This window comes from Mus pahari, chromosome 13 (assembly GCF_900095145.1).
Source record: "Mus pahari chromosome 13, PAHARI_EIJ_v1.1, whole genome shotgun sequence".
Classification (NCBI taxonomy): domain Eukaryota; kingdom Metazoa; phylum Chordata; class Mammalia; order Rodentia; family Muridae; genus Mus; species Mus pahari.
Genome location: NC_034602.1, coordinates 17,808,022 through 17,830,099, shown reverse-complemented (window position 1 = coordinate 17,830,099; position 22,078 = coordinate 17,808,022). Strand labels below are relative to the sequence as shown.

Here is a 22,078-nt window from a genome sequence, read left to right as displayed (position 1 = left end):
GAGAGAGAGAGAGAGAGAGAGAGAGAGAGAGAGAGAGAGAGAGAGAATATGAGTGAAAGAGAGATGCACACAGGGAGGGGATATCACCTCCTTATTTATCTCACAATTCTTTGTCCACTGACCGCTACCATCAACACATTCTCTGAGCTCCAGACTTACATTCTCCACCATCAGTCAGTGCCACCAGTCTGTTCTGCACCTACTTCATCGTCACTAGTTGGAGGGTCCAACTTGCTTCTTTTTCTGATTTCCTATGCAGAACCCAGGACAAGACACAGAACATAGGGTTCCAAGCCATGGAGTGGAGAAAGGTTTCTCAGTGTCTGCCCAGCAGATGGGCAGCATCCACACCTCTTTTTGGTGAAAGAACACCAATACTCTTTGCTACCACAAATTATGCAGCTGACTTTCCTGCCTTTGGAGGAGTCACAGATTAACATACCTAGAGTGCAATGGATGAGCCTCACCTTGGGAAAATCACCCTCATGATCATGAGATCTCCCCTGCCAGGTAAGTATGTATCCACACCTCTAGCAAGCTTGCTAGAAATGCATACTCTTAGGATCCACCCAGGTATACAGAATCAGTCACTCGAGGGGTTGCAGCTGTGATCTGCTTGAATGGGTCCTGACATGCTGGTCTAAGAAACACTAGCTGAGAAACAAGACTCCAGATTCAACCTAGACATTGCTGGGCCTGCCTAGCCACATAGTGTTTAAGTCTCCTGTGTTTGTGCCATTAACAGTAAATTCTGTTTAACGTCTGTCTTCTCCTCTGAGCTCTGGGGACCTTGATTCAATGGTATTTACTTTCCAAACTAACACGTGCACTGTGTCTGGCATTGAGCTGAGACATGCTTTTGAACTGCTATCGTGAAGCTGTTTCAAATGATTAACTTAGTACCGGAGATGTCCCTACCTATGCAACAAGTGACACCCCTAATGTGAATGGTCTCCACAGCTGCCAGTGAGTGTGGGGAATACAGTTAACACACCACACCTTTTCAAGAGAACAACTCCAGAGAGAATCTCGCCTCCTGAACAATGCAAGTATAATCCCTGATAAGAGATTCTCATTGTCCTTGGTATATTCTTAAACCAGTTTTTTTTTTTTATACTTGTGTTTAAACATTAGGTGTGCAATTTTTCCGGGATCTCAGAAAATGGCTTTGTGTGGCAGCAACCCACACTGAAGGAATGACATTGGTCCCTAGTTCTCTGCTTTTCGAAAGTCCTTGGAAGCCATATTGAGCTCAATAAAACATCAGAAAGCAGGTTGCAGCCACACAGTGCCTTAGACAAAACGGGTATTACTTAGCTATAAAAAGATACATGTGGGATCTTTCAATGTCTTCTTTATTTCAAATTCATAATAAGTTAATGAACAAAGTTATTGCTCTCCTATTTGGCTGTGGTTTATATAAGAGACCACATTCCTGTTCATTTCTGTAGCTGATTGGGCTGCTGGAGTCACCTTACCCAAGATAGTAGTTGTCAATGCTAGTGGGGGTACAGGGAAAGAGAGAAACTAGGGGAACCATTATACAGCACGAGCATTTCTGGCCTAGGGCATCTATTTGGGGAGTATAGAGATACCAACTTCATTCATAGCGAAGTTGCTGGTGAAATTAAAATCAGGAGCTGACTTGTGAATGAGCAGGAAAAACTTGAACACCCAAGGGCAGCAAATGTTCAGAGTGGTACAAGATCTACAGAGAAGAGTCCCCTGAGAGACAGGGAAGGACTGGCCGTTGGAATCCCCCCACGGGAAGCTTGCCAGGCTCACTCACAGTTTTCTCTTTTTGCAAGGTGCATGTGGATGGTCTTCTGTGTCCTGAAACATAAGGAAATCGGGCTGAGCATAGTATGGAACTTGCAGGCAGCCTGGGCTCAAACGCGACTGCTTGTTTCCAGCTGAGCCATCCATCCTAGGTCAGTTAACTTTTCTGAATGGATGTTTGCCTAGGGCCTGGAATAAGAATTGTGCTCAGTAACTATGAGCTTCTCACAATCCACACTTTCCCCACTGTCTCACAGTAGTCTGAATATTAGTCACAGTGTTGTTGAAATTCAGTTCAAATATAAGATTCAGGGAGATGAAGTGTGTGGAAAGACTATAAATTGTAAATGGCAGTTGGATCTCTGTGGCTGTTAAAAGCATTCTAGATATACTGAAAGTATAGGGGATACAGTGTGTCAAACACATACATCTTATTTAAATGACTCTAGTAACCATGGGTTTAGTATAGGCCGGAGATCTCAAAATCCTCTGAAGATCCTGAATGATAGCTATTCTTCTGAAATCAGTTGTTTTCAAAGCCATAGTCCCCTGAACAGCAGGGTCAGCATTATTTGAGAACACCTGAGAGAAACACGTTCCTCAGGTGACTGGCTCAGAAATTCAGGCAGGCAGTTGACCTTAGACAATTATTATAAACAGAGGAGCCACCCCCACACCACCCCTGCAGACAAGCACGTTCTAGTCAGAGGCCCCAGAAGAGCACACAAATAAAGACCTAGCCCCTAAGAGTCAACTTCCAGTAAGTTACCAAGGTCAAATTACTTGTCTGTACATTCTGTAGGTACATTCTGCAAGGGAAACCCATGACCAGGACCCCCTATTCCAAGAAATTCTTAGCCCTTGGCTTTGATCCAGAGTGGCATCTGACTGGTGCTCAGACCCTCAGGCTGCCAGAAGACATTTGCTCACCCTCCATCATGAGAGAGGAACAACCCCTAGGAGTACCTTACACCGATAGACAAACTGACAAACATTCATAAGCCAGCGTGGGCAACAGCCTTACTGAATCTCATCTCCTGGTCTCCAGACTTTTGAGACTGAGTTCAGCATTCTCACAGGAGAGAAGCAGTGGCTCTCAGGAGTTTCACTCCACTCTAGTCTCCCTTCCAGAGAAAGGCTTCACATTGCTTCTTGCCTCCCTTTCTTGGTCTTCCTCAGTCCTTATACCCACCTGGCTTCCATCACAGCAATTTCAGGCTGAAATTCCTCTCAGTGAAATAACCCGTGCAGTGTGGAGACAAGTTTTTCCAACTCTCCAACAATTTGGGGAAGCAATGATGCCATTGGCTGAATTCTCATTTTATTCATGTTTTTTTTTTTTTTAAAGAGATTTATTTATTTATTATGTTTAAGTACACTGTAGCTGTCTTCAGACACTCCGAAGAGGGAGTCAGATCTTGTTACAGATGGTTGTGAGCCACCATGTGGTTGCTGGGAATTGAACTCCGGACCTTTGGAAGAGCAGTTGGGTGCTCTTACCCACTGAGCCATCTCACCAGCCCTTATTCATGTTTTAATATCTGAAAGATGTACTGCTGATTGGAATTTCTGATGTTTCTGAAAATTGGCGAAAGTAGAAACTTTTTAATGGTAAATACCAAGTTTACACAAATCCTGATGCCTTTATAGTTTTATCAAAAAATATAATGCTAAAAATAAGGTAAAAATCTATTTCATTATGATAATTATAAACCATAATGATGAAAAAGAAAAGTTTCTTTTTTCTTGGTTCTTAGAAAATACTTCATATTAACATTGCATTCAGTGATATTTAAACATTACCTGCTCAGGCCAGGTGTGGTGGCTTTCTGTAAACCCAGCATTTAGGAGGATGTTCTAGGAGGACTGGAAGTTTAGGCTGGACCCTGATACATAGCAAGTTCAAGAACTGATCAGGTAGGAGCTGGAGAGATGGCTCAGTGGCTAAGAACATTGGCTGTTCTTCCAAAGGACCCAAGTTCAGTTCTCAGCACTCACACGGGAGCTCACAACTGTCTGTAACTCAAGTTCCAGTGGATCTGACTCTCACACAGACATGCAGGCAAAACACCAGTGTACATAAAAATAAAGAACAGATTTGTAGGCTGCATTGTACAGATGTGTCTAAAACAACAACAAAATGTGTCTGACTGCTTATACATTCTATGAACTCAATAGTGCCAGGTTGACTGTAAGTTTTTACAATACCTGTGTGTCCTGCAGAGAGATTCCAAATAAAAATTCTGATTCAGTAGCTTTGAGGTAGAGTCTGGGTTGGAAAAATTTTAAACATTTCATTGATCAAATTTTGAGTAACAATGCAAAAAAAGAAAAATGCTTTTCCTAGTTGCTATGATTTTAATGTGATGGCCAAATTAATGAGTTAATGTTTGGAGTTGAGACCTTTGGTATGTGTGTCAGACAGAGGCAGAATGGAAAAAAATACATATAGAGAGAGCTATTTCTTAAAACTTGTTTTCAAAGTAAATAGTCCCCAGGCAGCAGGGCCAGCATTATTTGAGAACACCTTAGAAAAACAAGTTCCCCAGGTTATTGGCTCAGAAACTCAGGCAGGCAGTCTATATACATTGTGTCTCTGTGTATATAACCAAAGGGGGCAAGGGGCTTTATTAGATTGGCTTACTCAGCTGGTGGAACTGAATACCTTTGCAATCCTAATCTGGAACTGAAGTCCTCAAAATACTCCCAGGGAGTTAGTTATGAGTCTTTTCCAGTGCATTCTGGAAAGCCAAAGAAGCTGGTATCCACTGTTAGCAGGGAACAGCAGTGACAGTAACAGAAAGAAATGTGCTTCCCCTGGAAGATGTCAGGCAGACATGCAGGCAGTGTGGATTTTCCTTGGTTCTTTACATCTGAGCCACAGGGTGGAAGATGTCGCCCACTGTGAAGGAGGGGCTCCTCCCCTCAGTCCTTTCTGGAAATTTCCTTATTGACATACCCAGAAGCTGTTTCCCAACTGACTCCAAGTTCTCTCAATTTAACAATTAAGATTAGCCATGTTGATAGATGTAATGACTGGTATTGTCAGCTTGGTAGGGTCTATCTAGAGTTATCTGGGAAATGGGCCTCTGTCACACCTATGGGGGATTATCTTGGTTATCTTAATCGATGTGGGGCGACTTGTCTCAGTTGTTGAGGAGGCAGTTCCTGGGCAGGGAATCCTGGACTGTATAAAATAGAGAAAGCAAACTGAGCGCTAGCTTGCTCTCGTCTCTCCCTGTTTCCTCATGGGAGATGTGATGTGAGCAGCTGCTTTAAACTCCTGTAACTTTGACTTCCCTGCTGTGGTGGTCTTCCCCTTGAACTGTGAGTTTAGATAATGTGTTTTCCCCTTAAGTTGCTTTTCTGAGTGGTTTTTGTTTTTATCACAGCAACAGGGAAGAGACTAAGGCAGTAGGCAGTTAGGATTAGTTCATGAAGGTGGGGACCTCATGCTTACATCAGGGACCTTAAGAGGAAAAGACCTCACCTGACATGTGCTCGATCTTGCTTGTGGCAGCAAGAAGGCCATCTTTAGAGACTAGCATTCTCCATTAGACTTTCCTTTCAGACCCACAAAACAACAAACTTCTGTTCTTTGTAAGTAACTGGACCTTAACATTTTGTTATAGCAAAAAATACCCCTTGTCCCACCCAAACCCTAAGATACAAGTTTATGGATGAATAAAATTTATTCCTGCCAGTGGTTCACAGGTGCTAAGCAGTCCCCCCTCTCCCCTGTCTCTTGAAACAACACAGGGTACTATGGTTTCAGGCTAGTTCCACTTCCTGGAAGCAAATATGTGTGATATTGTGGTGTACTGTCCCACTTCGTGCAGATAACCAAGACTTTGCAGCCATGAACTTTCTCCCTGCTGGCCTTTGCTCTGTTGTCACTCTTACTTCTAAATACATTTTAACCTGTGTAACATTTTTATTTGTTCAGAAATAGGCAATCAATTAGTTCTCAGTGTATTTTTAGAAAAAAAAGTTCTTACAGTTTACCCTCGTTAGTTATTGCATCCAAAGCACCTCATCCCTCAGTGTGAGTACAGATTTCCTCTGTGCTGTGTCTGCTGATGATAATTGCCTTGATGATTTGATGTCAGAAAAACTCATGTTGATTTGCTTAAATTTCTGAAAATTGTTTTCCTTAAACATGAGACTCTGTGGAGAGTTTTGTTTTAATGTCTGTGCTTCAGGGTTGCACATCTGGGACCTAAAGGTAGTGGTGGCAGCAGCTGCTGCTTGTTACAAACCATCTACAGTTTCAGTCCTCCTGGTCATTGACTAGAGTCTGCGCTGTTGTTTCTGTCTTATACAGAAACCGACAGTCTCTCCTTCATGTAGGACCTACAGCCAGCCAGGATCAGCTATGGATGCTCATGCTAGCATCTCTGCAGCACTTGATGGGCTATTAGAGCATCCGCTAGACCATAGAGAGGCAGTGGAGATGTGTGGGCCATTTATTTTTCATGGTGGCAGATGCGGGATGCAGGACTTCTGTGGAGATGTTCAGCTTTTTTGTGCATTCTGCTTCTCATTGTTTAAATATGAAATGTTCTCCAGAAGCCATGTTTGAACTCATAGACCCTAGCTGGTGACACTGGGAAGGCGATGGAACCGTTAGGGGGTTGCTTTGATGGAAGTACATCACTGAGCTTTGATATTTTATTTGTCATTTACTTCTTTTTACTTTATATTCTTTTTCTTTGCTCCCTGGGTGTGAATAAAATGTGATCACTCTGCTTCCTGGATGCCAAGCCAGCCTCATGCTCCTGCTGGTGTGCTTTTCCTGCTCTGATCAACTCTACCCCATCTGGAACTGTAAGACAGAATAAACCCATTGGTCAGCAAGCTACCCTTGTCATATATTATCAGAAACATAACTAATGTGCTGCCCGCTGTCCCCACACATATTCACTCAGCATGTCAGTAGAGATGGAGGGTTGTATGTGGCAGAAGAGGAACTCTGCATCACCTTCGTTTTTAATCCATTCAGACAGACAGCTGAAGATGCCCTATGGGCACCCATGATAAGCAGATGGTCAGCATCGTGACTACGTGAGGGTTAGAAAAGGCAAGGAGCAGCAAAATACTTGAGAACCGTTAACTCCGTTAAAGCAGAAGATACTATTTGCCACTGAAATCTTTGACCATGTCTAACAGTGTCAGGCTTTGCTTCAGAGAATATAAACCAATCTCTGAGCTAGCATTAGGAGCTAGAGTAGGGTACTTTTTGCTTAGGGGCCACCATATGGCACATTCAAGTTCTTATGCAGTTGTACTGTGTAGAGCGGCGTACTCGTACACATTTCATCCACCTGGTGAAGGAACCAGTCTCCCAACACTACACCTTGGCTAACGGAGTAAGTCCATCTTAAGTGCAAATCTGGGGACAAGCTCTGCTGCCCGTGGAGGGAAGCGTGGTCTCTGAGTGATTGATGTTTGGTTTGCACTGGGTTTGGAAAAGTTCATGGAGTCTCCAGTTGATCTGCGCTCTTTGAAAACAGGCAGCTCACTGCCCCCCTCTTTTCTGTCCATTGATCTACATAACTTCTAAAGACAAGGCATGTGACACTGGCCGCACAAACAGAGACTGCTTTGATGAGAGGAAAGGGACTCTCTGCTCTTGTTTTTCTGAAAGAAATGTGTATTTTTTGTGTTCTTTACTCAACAGTTTAGCCTTTGATGCCTCCTTTTGTTCAGTAGGTGTCACAATTAAGCACTAACTCTAGAATCTCACCTTGCCTACTCTTCCACATTTCTATGCTAGATCAGCTCCCTGCCCTGTGCTCTCATGGTCCCCGCTGCTCCTATAAGTCCTTTCCCCATTTTGTGAGACAGGGTTTCACCTTGTAGCTTGGATTTAGGCTTGAAATTTACTGTGTAGGACTCTCAATCCTCCCAAGTTGTCCTTGTTTTGATTTTTTTGTATGCTTACTTTTTTTTCTTTTTTTTTTTATGAATAGAGAGCCATGCTTCAAGTCTTTGAATGTGGTTCTGTTTGCCCATGTGATAGTACCTCTGGAGGTTGCTTTATAAATTTGATGCTCTATTATTTGGTGCATATGTATCCCTCACAGTTAGAACTTATTCTGTCTTATACCCTTTGTGACTGAAGAGCGACCCTCTTCACATTATGTAGTACTTCTTGGTGACATTTCTTTATGTTTGAAATGCTTTTAGATTAAAAATAATTGTTGGAACAAACAAAATAAAAATTAATTGTTGGAATCAGTTGAAGACTCTTAGATATTAATTGTTGCATTCTTTCAACATTTCCAAAGACCTAGAAAGTGTCGAACTGAAAAGGTAGGATGTGGTAGGATCCCAGTGAGAAAGGCAAACAGTTTCTATTCACATGTGGCTGTGGTTTAAGGAATAGGAACAATTTCAGCCTCAAAAGACAGATTTGAATCTAGGACCAAGAGCCAGAGAGGTGCCTCAGTAGTGAAGAAACCTGCATTTATTCCAGAGCTCCAGCATTGAGCAACTTGCAGCCACCTGTAACTGCAGCTCGAAGGGATCTAATGCCCTCTTTTGTCCTCTACATGCATTTCACTTACCTGTACACACACACACACACACACACACACACACGTAAAAATAATAAAATAAAAGAAAACTTTAAGTCTGAGATGAACCAGGAGTCTTCAGCGCCCTTAGGCCCCAGTTCCTTTTTTTTATTTTTGGTTTTTCGAGACAAAGGTTTCTCTGTGTACCCCTGGCTGTCCCGGAACTCACTCTGTAGACCAGGCTGGCCTCGAACTCAGAAATCCGCCTGCCTCTGCCTCACGAGTGCTAGGATCAAAGGCATGTGCCACCACGCCCAGCTAGGTCCCAGTTCCTTATCATGAAATAGGATCAAAAGTCTTCAAAGGATTGTTGCAATCATTTAATGACATATGTGAAAATGGAAGACATATAAGATGTGCTCAATAAAAATTACATTTGTATCTTAGGATGCTACCATAAAAGTGCAAGTATGTTTTTTGCCTCAAGAGTCCTGATTTTGAAGTTTTTAGCATCAAGTTAAACCACCTTAGGCAAATCAATTTATCTTTTTGGGTCTGTTTTTATTTTTATTTTTCATTTGTAAAGTAATACATGTCAGGGAAATTGTTATAGAGTTACATATATATATATATTAAGCATGCATATTAATTTAAAATTTCACTCTTAACAAGTCATTTACTGCAATCCAAATATTATTCTAAGTACTTTTCAAATATTACATATATTAATTCTTTTTTTTTTTTGGATTTTCGAGACAGGGTTTCTCTGTGTAGTCCTAGCTGTCCTGGAACTCACTTTGTAGACCAGGCTGGCCTTGAACTCAGAAATCTGCCTGCCTCTGCCTCACGAGTGCTGGGATTAAAGGTGTGCACCACCACGCCCAGGTTACATATATTAATTCTTATGTGCATAATACTACAGCTAGAGATCTCAGCTTAACTTGTGAGGAAATATGCACAAAGAGACGATTGCTTTGCCTGAAGTGGCACAGTTGGTGTGTAGGAGAGGTTGGATGTAACACCAGACAGTCTGGCTCCCAAATCCTTACTTTGATCTGTAACATCATCTCAATATAAATATTAAAAAGAATTTTATTAGTGGGAGATTAATAACTGGATTGACTGGGATCATTTTTGACATAACCTAAATATGTACATTAGATTTTTCAGACTGTTCCATCTGTGATTTCAGCTCTTTAGAAGTTTTAATGAGTAAAAAAACTTAGTTGAGTAAGCCTGGCCTCAAGTAAAACACAATACAGTCTAATAAGTAGCAACAACAAAGCCTGCCTGGTAGGTGAAAATCTACCTACAATGCAGCTCAGTATTATCTTCGTAAAATTACAATTGGGTAGAAATTTTCAGCTGGTAAGGACCTTACCAGATAACCCGTCAATGTGTTGGAATGTGTATAGGATAGGCAGGAAAAAGGCTCTTATAGACTCAAGGTAAAGAATCTTCTCTGTGAATCAGCTCCTATGGTCCCTGGTAAGGTCCATGGGCTACACAGAAAGTACATACCACCATATTTATTCTTGATAATATGGTCAGAAGAATTGGTGCATACATGCTGATAAACTGTTAACCCGTTGCTGTGGCTGGAATCTGTTCCCCAATGCAACATGTTAAAACCCAAGACTTTTACATGTTTGGAAATGGGGCCGTTGGGTGGCAATGAGGATCAGAAGAAGTCCTGAGGGTGTAGTTCCTATGATGGCATTAGTTGTTTTATAACAATGAGTAGGAGCAAGCCAGGGTGGCATCCTTGCTCTGTCACCAGGAAGGAACTCCACAGGGGTTGAACACATCCCAGGACCACGCTTTTGGATTTGCTAACTTCTAGAACCATGAGCAAAAGCCACCTCTGTTCTTTATAAATTATCAGATACTTTATTACAGAGTAGAACACGTAGCCCAAAGCTTATGAAAGAAAGCCATTGCCTGTAACATCGAGCAGAAAAGGGCCTTTGAAGATCCAGGGGATGAGTCATCTGTGGCTTACACCATCCTGTCTTGTCTAGCTAGATGGGAAAACTGCTTTGGCTGCTCTTATATTCAGCATCGTTTTAAAAGGCGACAGACTATTTGACCAACAAACAGAGATTTGGGGCTTCTGTGAAGTTAGTATGAGGTCACTCACTGTTAAAATATAATAGGGTGGCTTAGATCATGCCTTCAGTGACAGGCACACAAATGGCCAGTATCACATATCACCTTTATTTGCAGACAGGCCTGTCCCTTAGCCTGTTCTGGCCACTGTCTGATGTTAGCATTGGAATCAGCTTTAGAAAGACCTGGGCTGGGGAGAAGATTCATTGGTTACAACTATTGAAGGAAAGACAAAAAGATCCAGAGTCTGTAATTTTCCCACCCACATTAAGTTATTTGGATAAAACTCTGCTGTCATAAAAGGACTGAACTCACTTAAAATAAAATATGTCTGAGAATACTCTCTCAGGTTTGACTGCTCTCTGTGTGAGAAAAAGAACAGAGAAATTTGGGGGCCTCTGCAAAATACAGCCCTGTATCAGAAAGTGTTGGCTTTTGTTGAAATTTATTGCTGGAGATTTATCGACTTGTGAGATAAATATTGACCAAATCAAAGTCAAGGTTATTACTTATCTTCAGGAATAATAAATCTTGGTGTTTTCAGTGACACAAAGTCAATATGTACTTTGCTGCATAAATTCCAAATAAAGAGTTTCATCGAAACATCTGTAAATCTCTCCATCATGATTACAATGGTGGCTTTAAAATTTTTACTATTAAAGAGTGGTGTAGAAGTCTGGTGGAACAACCTGCTGTCCACTGTTGTGCAGCCTGGTAGCCACGTAGGCCCACTTTCAGTGTGAAGAAACACTGGCTGACTCCATGGTTGTTAATTGGTTCCCGATGTCATTGTTTCCAACTCAGAAGAATCAACATTTTCTCACCCGAAGTAGGAGGTAGAATGAACTATAGATTCCTGACCACGGGAACAATGTAGGAGGAAATGTTGTTACTTTTTAATACAAGCAATAAATGGATTCCAACAAAATTGAAGGGACAAATTAAATGAAAACAAACTTGGCATTTAAGCAAGGATTTTTTTGAGGATATGTCTACTTTCCCAGTTCACTCCATCCACATCAATCAGCAGTCATAGGGTAACTAGTTCTGCACAAGTCCCCTGGAAAACTAGTTGGGGTGCAGAAATATGGAAAAACATTAATTCTTCCCCTGGGAGTCATATATTGGATGACTAGCTGAAGGATATCTGCTTTGTCAGGGTTTGCAATCACAATAGTCTGCCTGGGTCCTCCACGTAGATGGATCCATCTGTGGAGGTGTTTCTTACACCACGCCTGGCTACCACTGCAGGTGCCGAGCCTCAAAATGGGAGTCCAGCTCTCTGCACTGCTCATTGCTACCTGTCTTCTTCAGTACTGTATTCTCCCTAACTGACTGTTCTTTAGTTCTTACCCATTTGTTTATTTTCAGAGATGAACAAGCTCACAGCCCTTGTGCATATCAGGCAAAGGTCTTACGACCGAACCACACTCCTGACCCTTGCAGTCAACTTTCAACCTAGTAGTCACACCTTCTTCCAAAGTTTCAGTCAGACACACCTCTGTTTAAATCCCTTGAGGTTGATTTATACCTGTTTTTTTCTCATGGACAAAGACAATAAATTACAGTATTCCCACTGTATCTGCAAATTTCATGACTACAGATTCAATCACATGGTTTAGAAATATTTTGAAATTAATTTTAGAAATTTTCTTATGTTCATGTGTGTGTGTGTGGCGTGTGCATGCACACACATGTGTATATGACAGGACATATATGTGTGGAGGACAATTTGTGTGAATTACATAAACTTAAGTCATCAGGCTTGGTTGGAAGTACCTGTATGCAGACCAAACCATTTTGTTGGTCCTAATTTCAGGAAGCTTCAAAAGTCAAAAATGTCTATGGAGCATTCTGGTGAAAGACAGAGAATGCTACATATCGGACATAGATTGACTTTTTGTTATTATTCCCCAAATAAGATGAGAGTAACTGACATATTGTATACATCGTAGTAAGTGTTATGAAGAATCTAGAAGTGATTTGAAGTATCCAGGAGGGTGTGGCTGTGTTATAAGAAAATACTTCATTTTGTATAAAGGGTTGAACAACTTTAGATTCTGGAATCTACAGGAATCCTGGAACCAACACCACTAGATGGCAAGGAATATCCCTCACACAAACTGGGGGGCTTGAAGCAACAAACTTTTTTTTTTTTTTTGGTCAGGGGTATGAATCTCAAATCAGAAATCTTCATGGCCATGTCCCTAATGCAGATCCTTCCCTGCCTCTCCCAGTTTCTAGTAGTTGTGCAAACACTTGTCACTTTGTGATGTGCAGCTGTATCACTTCTATTTCTTTTCTTTCTTTCTTTCTTTCTTTCTTTCTTTCTTTCTTTCTTTCTTTCTTTCTTTCTTTCTTTCTTTCTTTCTTTTTGTTTCAAGGCATTTCCTCCTTGTGAGAATCTGTTATGTTCTCTCTTCTTACAAGGACACCAGCCGTTGGATTAGAACCCATTATATTGTAATAGATTTCAACTTAGCTTAATGGTACTCTTAAAAAAAAAACAGCAAAAACAATCCACCCCTATAAGCTAACATTCAAAGGCACCAAACTCAGCATATCTTTTGGGAGACATTGTCCCTCCTACCACCTCTTTCCAAGAATGAAATTGCATCAGTGGACCCTTGACCTCAGAGGTCTCACCTCTGCTATCTTCCCCTTATCACCCACACGTCCTCTAGCACCCTCTTCTTTATTCTGTTTCTCACATACTACTCTGTACTGTTTCCCATCAGTCTTTCCTCTGCTTGGAATCTGTTCCCCCCCAAAATAGACTTTCTTTCCCTCAAAGCTCTACTCAGAGAGCCATCTTTGACCACTCAGTGCAAGTTCACTAATCGTTGTGTTCCTGTGCTTGCTGCACAGACTCATCGCCAACTGTAATAGATTTTCTACGTATGGCATCTCTCCTCTATGATGATATGTGTTGCTGAAGAGCAGGTACCCCTTGCCTGTCTTGTTTGTGTCTTGTGAGAACTTGCTTTGACAGAGCAGATCCTTCGATTTGGTGATGATGACTAGTAAGTTTCCTCTGGCACAGCCTTGCATGTAATCTGAAGATTCATCTCTAACTCTCGTTTTGTTGCTTTGTCAAACCTGCCACACACTTAGTCTGTGTCTACCACACCAAGAGGTTCAACTTTTCTGGAGAGTTATTACTTGCAGATTTTAAGGAAACTGGGAAGAACTTTCTGAGCATGTATCTTGCCCTTAAGTTTGTGTTTTTATATTAAAAAGAAGATATTTTGTTGATTTTCACTTGCCTTTTATGTACAAAGTTTAAGGGTGTATTTCATGTTACACTTCTGTGAGCCTCATGTCTTCCTGTTTTTTTTGTTTTTTTTTTTTACCAATTGTACTGTAAAAGTACCCAGGATCTACGGAAAAAAAGGCTTTCCTGAATCTCATTTCTTTAAGAGACCTTACATTTACTAGAACAATTGGCTTTTGAATGATACACCATAAGAAAAGTCACTATAACAATATGTGTTCACCTTCAATTATCATCAACTCAGACTAGAATGACATTGAAGCCAATGACATCCAACTGCCTCTTCTTAGTAGTGGGAGGGTAGACACTCCAGGAACAGCTTGTCCAACAGTGTCTTTTGGATCCTTCTAAGTAACCAAATTTCTCAGTCTCTCTGGGTCGTGTAAGCCTTATTTGTATGTGGGGTGCAATGATTGGGGGTACAGTTGGCCTTCTGTGAGATTATGGTTGGTATTTGATCAGAACCTCCTTTTGGAGCTGATTAGCTCATTTGGAGGAATTAATGCTCACTCACTGGTGTGCTATTTTGTGGTAACAGATTTGTATAAAGCAAGGCAGCTCCTTGTATTACCACAGCCTCCTGTACCATGCACTCCCTCCACTTCTGCTTACTAGGGAGCAACAGAAAACCATCACCAGAGATGGCCCTTGAGCTTGGACTTCCCAACCTTCAGGACTGTGATCTCAAAGAAATTTCCTTCTTTTCTTTATAAATTACTGACGTGGATATCCTGTTATAGTGACAGACCATTGACTAAGGTTAGTCAAACTTATATGTAAAAAACTAGTTAGTATACATTTTTAGCTTTGTAGGCTATATAGACACAGTCTCCAGAGTGAAACTGGAGGTCACATACAAATGAATGGACAAAACCATCCTCCAAAAGAACTTTATGGATACCAAAATTAGAATTAGGAGTAATTTTCATGTCACAAAATATTCTTTATTCCATATTCTAAACCATTTAAACATATAGTGATAATTCTTAGCACACGGATCATACAGAAAAAGGTATTGGACAAGTTTGGCTTGTGAGTTTGCTCTGTAGGGGATATAAAGGCACAATTCATTGTGAGAATTAGTGGGCATATGCTTTAGCTAATGCACCAGACTTAACCCCATGGTGCTTATTCAACAGTGGTATTCATGTATCTCTGTCCCAAAGGGAAATAGGTTCTTCTATGACATAGAGCAGGAGTTGGAGGACCAGTGACTACTTAGGTATAATTGGAGAGCTGCTGCTTCAACACACATACTCTTCCACTAAGGATCGTATCAGTTTTCTTTCAGCCGTTGATGGAATATTCTTAAAGCATGACATCTATAGTCATTTTTGTCTTGTTTCCAGCATAGTATTGTGTCATGTTCTCCTCTGCTTCCCCGGTTCTATCTTTTCAAGGACACCTGATTCTTTATTGAATTTGCTAGATTTTGAGAGACTAGGTAACCAGGCAGTATGAAGAACTGGTCAGAAAGCCTTACTCTCAGAAAGGCGTCTGCAAGGGAAAGTGTAGAAGAGAAGCAGTCTTTGGTGTAGAGGCAAGAACAGGCTATTCCCTAAGTATGTATATGGGGGAGGAAAAATGACATGGAGAGAATATTTGCCCCATGAAAGTCCATCATGTAGTGTTAAAGGCACAGACACAGGCTCTGGAGTGAGTTCTTCCATTTCCAGAGTAATGTGACTATTGGGTCTCCTTGCCTCTTGCCTCTGGTAGTCACGTTATAAGGGTCACTATAGCATGTACATCACAATGCTGTAAAAGTTTCTAAAGTACTATATCTAAATCCTTGTTGGAGGAAGTGTGTCACTCTGGGGGGTGGTCTTTGAGACCCTCCTCCTAGCTGCCTGAGGTGCTAGTCTTCTCTTGACTGCCTTCAAATCAAGATGCAGAACTCTGGGCTCCTTCTTCAGCACCATGTCTGCCTGCATGCTGCCATGCTTCCTACTATGATGATAATGAACAAAACCTCTGAACTTGTAAGCCAGCCCCAATTAAATGTTGTTCCTTGGTTATGGTGTCTCTTCATAGCAATGGAAACCCTAATTAAGATAGCTACGTACCTAGTATGGAATGTTTGACAAATGTGTCTCTCTCTAACCCCATGATAGAGCTAGAACCAGGTTCTACTGCATAGAGGCAAGTATCTTAAAACTGAGCCATGCCAACAAATAACATAACTTCATTCTTTCTGGCTGAAAAATACTCTATTGTGTATATACACCACCTTCTCATTCACTCCTCTGATTTTGGACACATTTTGATCTACAACACCACTATTGTGAATAGTGTTGCAATGAAGAGTTACATGCAAATATTTGTGATGTGTAGAGTTAGAGTCCTTCCAGTAAATATTAGGAGTGTTATCACTGAATCTGTAAGTTCTGCTTGTAGGTTTTTGTTGTTTGCTTGTTTTTAGAATGCTCTATACTGTTTTCTACCACAATAGTAATCTCATCAAGTCCTTTACATGGGAAAAGCCCAGGAAGAGAAGCAAACCTGGCAATAATTTCCATTCAGAGAATCTACATTCCATCTTCTTTCTTTAGTTAATCCTAAACACCAGTGCTCACACCTGCCCACCTATGGACACATTCTATTGACTATTGTATACTATTGCATCTATTGACAGTGCACTTCAAGGGACTGCTTTCCAAAGTCTAGTAACCATTTTTTATTTGTGCTTTAAGCAGCCATATTTTAGCATATTAAGTCTGTTTAAAACGATATTTCTAGTGACACTTCATACTAAGGCACAGAGTACTATATTACTTTAATAATACTAACCGATGCTTGTGAATATAGGCTAGGGCATGNACATTTACATACTGCAGCTAACAGAGTGAAGGTCATCAGATCAACATCTGTAAAAATGGTGGGTGACTTAATCTATTTCTGTCATTTGGGGATATAACATGAGGAACAAGTCAAAACCAGATAAAATCATAAGCATAGGAAAGATCATTGAAGAGACACTTAACAGTTCATTATAGAGACTTGGAAAAATAATTAAAAATTAAATCTGAAACATGAAAAATTTGAAAGTATACATATAAAGATACTCAAGTGAAATAAGAATGGTTGTTATGGAGGCCTCCCTAATCAGGGGAGATTAAGTATTTAAGCCTTAGAAATATGGGAGAGACACCAGAAATCAGTGACAATGGAAAGGCTCAATGAACCTAGAAGAGACTGCCTCCCAGAAACAAATTATGTCTCTGCTTGCACAAATGTGAAAGTACAAATTTCAGTTGTCTAAGTAATTCATGACACTTTGTTCTGGAATGGCTTATAGACTTGTTCTCCTCTGAAACCTCAAGAGCTTGGACTATGCTTCTCTTCTCCTAGGTCTCATCTAGAATGGTCCATTAAGCTCTATTTATGACATTCAAGGGCTTTTTTAGTTTACAAACTCTTCCACATCCTTCCTATAAATTAGTTCCAAATGCCTGAGAACCACACAATCAGGTTTACCAAGGCAATGGGCCCACATTTCTATACCGATGTAATAGTTTATTTTCCATCTTTTTTTTCTGACAAAATTAACTAAAAAGGGAGGTTTGTCCTGTTTCAGATTTCTGGGTGGTTATGCCCACTATGACACAGTAGGCATGGTATCAGGAGCAGGAGGAAGCAGTTGGTCACATTGGATCTACGCTCAGCAACACAGAGTAATGAGCCCTTGTGGCCAGCCCAATTTCTCCTTTATATTTGGTTTGGGATCCTTGCCCCCATCCCATGAAATGGTACTACTCACATTTAAGGCAGGACTTCCTATCCACATTGGGATAATACTTTGAAATATATTCAGAAAGTTGTTTCTATGGTGACTCTAAATGACATCAAGTCGATTTTTTTTACTGGACATTTTCTTTACTTACATTTCAAATGTTATCCCCCTTCCTGGTTTCCCCTCCAAAAAACACCCTCCCTCTATCCACTTCCCCCTGCCCCTGCTTACCAACACACCCACTCCTGCTTCCTGGTCCTGGCATTCTTCCACACTGGGGCATAGAGCCTTCACAGGACCAAGGGCCTCTCCTCCCATTGGACATCAAGTTGGTTATTGATATTAACCATAACACATCCTATAAAAGTCATGCTTTGGAGTGTTTTTAGCATAATTACAAAGCAAGGCAACCATTACCACAGTTGGTTACTAAAGCACGGGTCATCACTTCCAAGGAAACCTATTTCAGCAGGTGCTCCCCATCCTTCTTCCAGCCCATGGAAACTTCTCATGAACTTTTGCTCTCTTTGGCTTTGTCTGTTCTCAACATTTTGTATAAATGAAGTTATATAACACTTTAGCCTTGTCTTTTGAAGTCTCAGTGGTAGTGTTGGAGATTCTTTCTCAGTGCTAGCTCCTGGAGGCTCCGTTAAGATTGGGGGAAATTTCAGGACTCACTTGGATTGTTTCTTGACTTTTGATGACCACTGATTTCCACTGAAGGATGTCCAATATCTTGAAAACTAATCTTTCTTAAATTTTGTTATTGCTTTTTAGTCTCTCTCTCTCCCTCTGCCCTTCTCTCTATATACACATACACACACATATATACATATATACATGTGTGTATGTGATATATATATGTATGTGTGTGTATACACTCGTAAACTCACATATGTCATATATCATATATATACACATACATATACATATACACACATATACACATATAATCATGTACACACATATATACATGTATATCATATATACACACACACATATATACACACACACACACACACACACATATATATATATATATATATATATATATGCACACACATGGGTGTGTGTGTTTGTAGTGTTTTACATTGAGAGTTTGCTTGAATAACACACTCTGCAGATGAAGAAGAATGATTGCACAGAGATGACATGAAAGAGCAAGGGGAACAAAGCCTCAGATATTGTTAAATAAAATCAATCCTAGAGAGCTAAGGGGAAGCTTAGTGAAGCATCAATCCCTCTTCAGCCTGCTTTACCATAGAAGCCCTTCCTATGTGGACCCTTCCTCCAAATGCCTGTCTTTGGCATTCTTCCACTTTTTACCATCATTTTATTCTACCTTAATTTCGGATGGTTATTTATTATTACTTGCATTGTAAATATTTTTAGCTTCATCTTTCTCTTATGTAAGCTCTATGAGGCCAGAGGAAAATGTGACAGTCGTGTTCGGCAGACTTATCATAAAGCCTAGCTTATACATTTTTCATATATATTTGTTGCACCAAGTTGATTTCTATATATAATTAAATTTACAGAGTTCACAGTATCACTCATATATCTTCCTCTTTCTTTTAGTAGAGAGGACCAGGAAAGATGGATCATACCAAGTCTTTTGCCTGAGGCATATTGTCAAGACATTTGAAGCAGGCACTGAGACCTAGACTCTAGATGCCTAACATCTGTCTGCTTCTTAGTTTATGTTTCTTGAACAGAACTGAGCAATAGAACCTTCTGTAGTGATGGAAATATTTCCTATTTGTGCTGTTCAGGGTGGTTGATACTAATCATATGTGTCCAGTGAGCACTTGACCATGAGACTGGGATCTCCAATATTTGATAGAAATCAATTTAAACGTAAAGTCAAATTGCCATCTGTGACCACTGGCTACCATATTGGGTAGCACAGCTAGAGATCATTAAACGTGAAGATCTATTATCTTTCAAACTCTTAACTGTACATGTTCAATAGACTGGTCTTCTAGAGAATGCGAAAAAGGGAAAAAAAAGGAACTGTCTCAAATAAAAGTCTAAGTCTGAAATGAAGGGGAAAAGTAAAGCACATCTCCACAACAGGGCTGCCTACACGAGACCTGAACAATGGCAACATTTAGGCAAGGTAGCATGGAAGGGGACAATCCCAGGAGGCCTCGTCCCTAAACAAAGAACTGCATGCAACTAATGACTGCTGAGAGAGGGTGAATTAGTCTTTCCCCGAGATGAGTCCCCTAATAGGTTGTCCAGTATAAAGTGGTCTGCTCTGAAATCATGTGCATGCAAATAGTACTAAATAGATTCAGCAGGTCGTATTACATTTATGTGTGTGTATATATGTGCATGTGTGTGTGTAACAATATACATAACACTCATAATCAAAGACAAAGGGACCATCAATTTTAAAAAAGGAGTGAAGTGGGGCCATAGAAGAGGTAGGAGGGAGGAAAGGGGAGCACAGGAAGTCACACAATTATATGTAAATTAATATGAACATCTAGTTAAAAAGAGCAACAATAAAAATGGTCAGATGAAAGCTATTGCTACAAAAGAGGAGGGTTTCTTAAAAATAACCACTTACTTGTGTACTTAATTTCACAACATTCTGTATTTCTCTATGTCTTGGTAAGTGTATGTGAACAGTTATCTTCACTGTCTCTCATATGTGTGTTTTCATACATACAATACACATAGATAACTTTTCTATTAAAACTTTCTTAGCACAACTTTATTCTGCAAGGATGAACAGACTCCAGTATAGCAACTCTCCACATCATTGGTGAGCTTGAACTCCATGACAGTGACCCTGTCATTTGAACCTCTTTCATTGTTAAGGTCACCTGAAAGATCTCCCTTCTCCTGCTCAGTTTGCCTCTCCATTTTTTCATAAAGTTAAGTGTGTTAGTTCCTTGGAGGCTCCTGTCAGTAGCTAGCAGGGACTGGGCAGCTCAATCAACAGAACTTATATCTCACAGAGGCAAGAAGTCTAAAGTAAAGGGGTGTGTAGCATTGGCTCCCTCTGAAGGCTGTGAAGGAGCCTGTGGATACAGCTGTGTTTGAGGTGTATTGGCTGACATCTGACTTCAGATTCACAGGGAAAGCCCCTAAGCCATTGGGGACTTCAGCATGGATGTGAGCCACACTCTTCCCCATGCAAAGATAGGCTCTGCATATATGACACCTGTCCTCCATGTTAACTTGAGGCATGGATTCAGGCACTTGCACGAGGCACTCAGAAAAGATACACGCATTGGTTATTCATCAGCTTGACACAAGCTAGCATCACCTGGGAAGAGGGAACCTCGACTGAGAAAATTCCTGTGCAGGTGGCCCCGAGATGTATAAGAAGGCAGCCATCCTCCATGGTGTGTGCTTCAGGTCCTGCCTCCGGGTTCCTGCTTTTGAGTATTTCCCTGACGTTTCCCCAGTGGTGGACTGTGAGTCGGAGTTGTACTGTGAAAGAAATCCTTTCTTTCCCATGTTGCTTTTGGTCATCATGTTTATCACAGCAATAGCAACCAAACGAATAGGATGGACTCCTCTCTTTAAACTAGATGGTGAGGTGGAGGTCTTATCAGGGTTAAGAGTGACAGGAAGTCTCACCTATCTGCCCTGCTCTCAACTCCCCAGTCAACCTGAAGTTTACTTTGTGCCTGAGCTCTCTCAGCTTCCCACCCAAATGCCATTTTTTTTTTTTACAAAAGTTATATAAGTAGAGTTTAAGTCTAACAACTGAGGTCTTGCCTGAGACTCAGAAGGTGAAAGGGAGTGAAGAGGAAGATAGGTTGTGGGTGAGCTGTACCATCTGTAGTTAGTACCACACTGAAGCTCAGAGAAGGCCCTCTCATTGCTGTATCCCCTAAAGGCAGAAGGTATTGTAGCAGGTATTGCTACAGTAAGTCCCACAGGCCAGCTCCAATGAGTAAGACAGGCTTTGTTTATCATTCCCTCCCCACCCAAACCACATTCAAATAAGCAGCGAAAACCTCCAGACCTTAGTCATCAGGCGAGGTAAATTACAAACTTCTAAGAGTGTGGCTTCTCTGAGATACCACATTTTCCTCGTATAATGAGCCTGCAGTTTGTGGCAAAGAATGACTTAAGAACAAGTGAACTCACTGTCTAAAAGGAGAGTTTTTATCACTATCAATTGCCCTCTGACTGACAGGACTGTTATTTCTTTCAGTAGGAGAAAGGGCTAAAATACAGAGAGAAAACCTAGAAATAAACACAGCCTGCATAATGGCAAGGTTTTGTGTTGCCAACGTCAAAAGAGCAAGTTCCTGGGTAAGAAACTCCCTCACTCCTGTTACGGTGACTTCGTAGCTTCTGAGGCCCTTAAAGCAGCTGCCACAGACACTTTGCCACCAGTTTGGGGCTGGAAGGCAGTGGTGGCTGAAGCACTATCTTTGCAAACCAGGGGCTCAAACTTGAACAGCTAGAAGTTGGTGAATGGAACAGGAATTCACATGCAAAGTATTCAGGTGGAAATATACCACATAACCTGAAGGCTCCAGTGGACTCATCCTTTGGGGGAGTGTCACTCAAGGTTTCCCATAAATGGCAGTTTAGGTAGGTATGGCCCAGTGTGTAGGAATAATCACACAGAGGGAAGGAAAGATGTTCTTATCGGAGGCGACATGGCAGCAAGTTAACTTCATTTGGCTGGAA

The 22,078-nt window shown here is 41.0% G+C and overlaps 1 pseudogene; it reads right to left on the bottom strand.

Annotated features, from left to right (window-relative positions):
- Positions 1-362: 362 nt before the first annotated feature.
- On the bottom strand, positions 363-518 carry LOC115065263 (annotated as a pseudogene).
- Between the last annotated feature and the right edge of the window lie 21,560 nt (positions 519-22,078).